The sequence below is a fragment of the Gossypium hirsutum genome, chromosome A06, assembly GCF_007990345.1.
Source record: "Gossypium hirsutum isolate 1008001.06 chromosome A06, Gossypium_hirsutum_v2.1, whole genome shotgun sequence".
NCBI lineage: Eukaryota > Viridiplantae > Streptophyta > Magnoliopsida > Malvales > Malvaceae > Gossypium > Gossypium hirsutum.
Genome location: NC_053429.1, coordinates 25,355,339 through 25,361,755, shown reverse-complemented (window position 1 = coordinate 25,361,755; position 6,417 = coordinate 25,355,339). Strand labels below are relative to the sequence as shown.

Genomic DNA, 6,417 nt, shown 5'->3' with positions numbered 1-6,417 from the left:
CAGAATGATTACGTGATACCCTATTCTGACTTTGCAAAATAACAAAAATTTGGATAAAAACAATTAGAGGCTTATAAATATATTTTTAAAATCCGTAATGAGTCTATTTTCAAGATAAATCAACAAGAACATTATCCGAGTTCTGTACTGTGAGATAATTAATTTTTAGTGAAGAGAGGTTAGAACTGTCAGAATGTGAAAAAGGGGAAATTTTAATGAATAAATTGTGCTAATTGGCTAAACCAAAAATTATGAAAATTTTATGGTGGAAATATATTTGAGTCTAGTTTCAGGGGAAATTTATGGATCTTAATTTGGAGCTCCGTAGCTCGAATTATAAATAAGTAAGTGACTATGACTCGTGTGGATAGTTTGATGTGAGCATTTATTAGTAAATTGTGAAATCGTACTTACAAGAATGCTATATACATTAAGGATGTGGAATGGAGAGGAGGAGGAGGAAAATAAATATATGTGGAATACATGGAAACTATGGTATATGAAATCTTGATATAATGAAATAAATGATATGTGTTTATAAGAAAACAGAAAGAGAATGATATGTATCATGACATGTATATATATATGACTAGTCTCAATGTAATGCTTGTTGGGTATGGAGTTGAATTGAAATGTTTCAGGCAAACATGTTATTTTGCGCATCTGAATTGTGATATTTTATAAAGATATGATCTAGTTTTAAATATGAATGCTTGATGATTAAGATGAAGATATTTTGTAAGATGATAATCTTGGTATAAATGTATAAGTGGTACTATAATAAATAAGGTAAAATGAGTATGAGAGACACATGTATTTTGACATACAAATGCTATGTTTGTGGTTTAACTGAGACTATTTAATCATTAAATGAATACCATGTTATATGCTTTTGATTTTGTATAAGTGTGTAAGAGATTAAGGTTGACAAAAGCTTGGAAAATAGCCTAGGTATATTCCACACAGGCAGAGACACGACCATGTGTCTCAGCCGTGTATGGAACATGACTTTGGGACATGGGCGTGTGGAGCCTTAAAGCATGAAATTTTAAAGATTTTTGTAAGTTCTTGGTTTAGTCCCGAACCCTTTCTAAAGTATGTTTTGGGCTTCGTAGACTCAAATAAGGGACTATGTGTAAGTGAATGAACGTTTTGAAATATGAATAAATTTTATGGCCCGTATTTTAGTTTAGTGTTTGTATGTTTGTCCGGTAACACCTTGTACCTTATCCCAGCCTCGGGTACGTGTAAGGGGTGTTACAATTTCTCTTCAGGAGTTTTGGGTTTTCTTTATGTTTTGTATTCTTTATTCTTCTGAGATGTTTTCTTATTTAGTTATGAACTAAAACTCCTAAATACCTAAGGGGAATGAAACCTAAGACGAATCTTGTTATTATTTTCTGATTGTATGATAAATATTTAACTTGTTCTTCATTATGTGTTCTTAATTCTTGTTTTGATATCCCAGGGTACTGATTCAAGACATGCTCTTGTTCAGAGGAGGAATAGACCCTGTCTAAGAGTACTTTTGTCATAATTAAGCGGAGTTGATTGCGCGCCTAGAAAAAGGGTGACAAGATTTTGCTGGATTAGGGTGAAACCTAATAAGGGGATCCATAGATCGAGTTAATGCAACCCTAGAGTGTTAATTAGAGAAAAGTCTCGATTATTCAATCTAGGGATTAGACGTTATTAGTTTTGAATAGGGATAATAACATAACTTAGGGATCTCTACGGAACAAGTTGAATGAATAAATCGTTCGATTAAGAGCCAGAATAACAAGTAAAGTCTAGGTGTATTTTTCCTTAGGTATTGTCTTCATTCAATCGATTTTCCCAAAAGCAATTCCCCAATTCTTTTCTCTGTGAGTTCTTAGTTTAGATAGTTAGTTAATTAAAACAAAATCTCTTTATTCTTAGGCTAGATAATAAAAAGACAGTCATTACTATTACTTTTAGTTCGTTTGAGTTCGACAATTCGGTCTTGCTAAAACTATACTACTGTTCGATAGGTACACTTGCCTACATCGCGATAATAGTTAGTCCAAGAACGAGTAATTATAAATATTTAAAACCTATCACAAAAGCTCGCGATCAAATTTTTGGTGCCATTGCCGGGGAACTGAAATATTAGGAACACTCAATTTTTATTACTTTAGCCATTTATCTTTCTTGCAATTTAATTTAATTTAATTATTATTTATTAACTTCCTTTTTCCTTCTCTTGGCATGTTTTCATAGTTTATGACTAGAAGAAACCCGTCGGGACCATTACTGTTTGACGAAGAAATCGATTGCACAATTCGTAGAAACCAAAGAGAAATAAGTCAAAGTTTAAGTTACACGGAGAACAAGAAAGAAGACGATACTCAACTCCCAACCGAAGAGATGGCTAAACACCAAGGCAATCAGCTACCTCCTGCAATTGCGGCTAATCAAAATCTTGCTCTACGTACTATGTATGACTATGCTAAACCTCCTTTAACAGGAACTGAGTCAAGTATAGTTAGACCTACTATTGCTGCGAATAATTTTGAACTGAAACCTAGCACAATTCAGATGATACAGTAGTTTGTTCAGTTTGATGGTTTGCAGGATGAGGATCCCAACACTCACTTGGCGAATTTTCTGGAGTTTTACGACACTTTCAAAATTAATGGTGTTTCTGATGATGTCATTCGCCTTCGATTATTCCCTTTTTCACTGAGAAACAAAGCTAAACAGTGGTTGAACTCGTTACCACGAGGGTCCATCACTACTTGGGAACAAATGACCGAAAAATTTCTACTAAAATATTTTCTGCCAGCTAAAACGGCTAAGTTACATAATGATATCTCCTCTTTTGTGCAGATGGACTTAGAAACACTTTACGATGCATGGGAGAGATACAAGGATCTATTGTGAAGGTGCCCTCACCATGGGTTACCTCTATGGCTGCAAGTTCAAACGTTTTACAATGGTGTGAATCCCTCAACAAGACAGATGATTGACGCAGCTACTAAAGGAACCATCAACAACAAAACACCTGAAGAGGCTTATGAATTCATTGAAGAAATGTCACTGAATAATTATTAGTGGCAAGTCATGAGGACTAAGCCAGTTACTATGCTATCAAATCAGGTAGAACTTCTCAATAAAAAGATTGATGGTTTACTTGGTTCTATGCAGGTACATTCAGTAATGAGGTGTGACTCAAGTGGAGGAGGTGTGCATAGAGAATATCAATCCTTCAATCCTACAACTGAAGAGGAACAAGTCAACTATATGGGTAACAATAACTTTCGACCTCAAAATAACCCATACAGTAATACTTATAACCTATACAAAATCCTCAGGGTTTTCAACAACCACTTTATCAACAAGAGAAGAAACCAAACCTTGAAGAGATGCTCTCTAAATTCATCTCGGTATCAGAAACCCCTTTCCAAAATACCGAGATAGAACTTAAGAATCAACAAGCATCGATCCAAGGGCTCAAAACTCGGATAGGCCAGCTATCCAAACTAATCTCTGAACGACCACAAGGTAGCTTACCATGTAATACTGAACCTAATCCAAGGGAACACCTCAACGCAATTAGTACTCATGATAAGGAAGGATTCATTGCGCCTGAGCCAGAATTGATGTAACAAACTGTGGTGAGAAAAGGTAAAAGTGAGGTAAGTCATAAAAAACGGTGAATGAAGAATTCAGACCTCGTGTCCCATACCCTAACGTGACAAGGAAAGACCGCGAACAATTCGGTAATTTCCTCGAACTTTTGAAAAACTTACATATTAATTTACTGTTTATTGAAGCTTTGTCATAGATGCCAAATGCAATGAAATTTTTAAAAGAGCTTTTAGTAAATAAGCGGAAGTTGGACGAAGCGTCGCATGTGGAGCTAAACACAGTCTACTCAACTATTCTACAGAATAAGCTACCCCACAAATTGAAAGATCCAGGGAGTTTTACAATTCCTTGCTTAATTGGTAGTTTAGATATAAGTCATGCATTAGCTGATTTAGGGGCTAGTATTAACGTCATGCCTTACAAAATGTTTAAGCAACTAGGTCTTGGGAAACCTAAACAAACTAGGATGAGTATTCAATTGGCAGATAAAACTATAAGATTTCCTAGGGGTATTATTTAAGATGTACTAGTGAAAGTAGATAAGTTCATATTTCCTGTTGATTTCGTTGTTCTAGACATAAAGAAGGATAATAACACCCCTTTGATTTTAGGGAGGCCCTTTTTAGCAACTGCTAAAACAATTATTGATGTTGGCACAGGTGAGCTTACACTTCGTGTGGGAGACGAAACGATCACCCTTCAAGCTCGTAATTCTGGCATCACATCAAACATTGAAGGTAATAGTCCACACCAATCTACTAAAACAGACAATATTACTTTGCAGAAATTGAGTTTCAAAGAAGTTCACGAGCCATGTTCCAGAAATGATAGAGGACACATTCATGAAGAATGAAGGCTACGGATAGAGGAGCTTGACGAATGGCAGCATATAAACCGAGAACACACGATAAATCGAAACTATGCCAAAACGAGCCCAATACCTCTCCAAATCAACTTAAGGTTGGTGATAAACTCTTACTAGATGCCGCAGATCCCCACATTGTCACTACATACCGAATGAGGAAATCCCTCTTACGGTACTCAGTATTTTTCCATTCGGTACGGTGGAGGTGAGTCATCCCAAGTTCGGCACTTTTAAGGTAAACAACACCCAATTAAAACCTTATTTTGATGAGATTGATAGTAAGAATGATGAGTATAAACTCCTCAAACCACCATGACCATTCACTGAAGAGGTAAGTCGAGCTTAGACTATAAATAAGCGCTTCTCGGGAGGCAACCCGAGCACTAACATTATTAATTTCTTTAAAGTTTGGTATTTAACTCCTAACCTACTAATAGAGATCTTGAATACAGGTGTTTCAACAGAGACACGGCGAAGCACACGGGCGTGCTTAAGGTGTGTGAAAACAGGGCAAAAGATTTCCCCAACACGGGCTACAATAAAATGCCACGGCCATGCGACATGGTCGTAGTCGAGCCTGCCAAAACAACACGGGCGTGTGACACACCCATGTAAAAGACCTGTGGTTGAAACTGAGAAACTAGCACGGGCGTGCGACACGCCTATGTCTAACACCAATGGTCGAACCCGTTAAATTAACACGGGCGTAGAGCTTGAACACACAGGCGTGGGAGAAGTGAACGAAGCTAGACACGGCTGTGCAACATGGCCGTGTGAACCCACACGCCCGAGGAACACAGACGTGTACTAAATGTTAGACGCGCCCAAATTTGAAATTCGCGAATCACACGAGCTTAAATTGGGGGACACGGGTGTGTGCCATGGCCGTGTGCCCCAAAATCTATATATACCCTGCACTATTCACTTTCTTCCCCATTCAAAAACCCTAATCCTGGCCGCTGCAACTCAACATGGCCCCCTGCCACGCCTGTGCTCCGCTTTCAACTTTGTTTTTGACGCCCAATCTCTCTCCCTTAGCGTTTGTTTACTCTCGTCACTTCTATTCTACTTATTACTAATGCTTATTATTACAATAATTTCCATTTCTTTTGAACTATCTTCCATTTCTGTTCATTACTTTATCATTTAGTTTGCATTACATTGCATGTTAAATCAAGTGATTAGGAACTTCATACCCATGATTTTACCATGCTCATTCTCATGATATTCCCATGAACAATATCTCTCATGTAATTTTCATTGTTCAATTATTTCTTATACATTTCATGTTGTTAGGAGAGCTTCATTCTTTTACACATGCTATTACTACATACAATGACAAAGTCACGAAATTATTATATTAGTTATGTTTGGTTGTGGCTGAAAGTCTGCTTTTTAGTTGGAAATTCTATTCCTTTTACTTCGACCACTCATCAAGATGACTTGATGATTCTAATCACAGGTACCATGTCATCGTCAAGAGGAAAGAAAACTGTTGTGCCTGCTTCGAAGAAGAGGAAGGGACCGTCTTCTTCCGCGGGCCCAATCGCGAAAATCTGTCTACAGTTTCCCCGAGGGCCTCATAAAGAACTATTCCAAATACTTCGAGCCTGACCCTTAATTGCGGGCCACTACGTCGACTGGGCTACCGTAGAACAAGTCCAGATGGCTGATGCAATCCGGGCTCTCCTAACCATCGACCTTTGGGAGTTGTTCTTCAGGATTATTGAGCCGACATACCTCAAGCTCACGATGGAACTATGCTCAATGTTCCATCTCTAGACCGTAATGACAAGGTATGATGATCTTGACACGGTCCAGCGTCCTAGAGTTCGGTGCTGCTCTAGGCCTATATACGGAGGAGTTTCGAGAGGAGAATGAACTACATGCTCTCAATCGCTACATACATTTCTCTCCCTCGAAGTGTTGGCACACTTTGG

The 6,417-nt window shown here is 37.8% G+C and overlaps 1 non-coding gene across 1 annotated transcript; it reads right to left on the bottom strand.

Annotated features, from left to right (window-relative positions):
• Positions 1-2,818: 2,818 nt before the first annotated feature.
• Positions 2,819-2,924, bottom strand: LOC121231034 (small nucleolar RNA R71). The gene has a single exon (XR_005929103.1). It is a non-coding gene; the product is annotated as a small nucleolar RNA R71 (small nucleolar RNA).
• Positions 2,925-6,417: the final 3,493 nt, after the last annotated feature.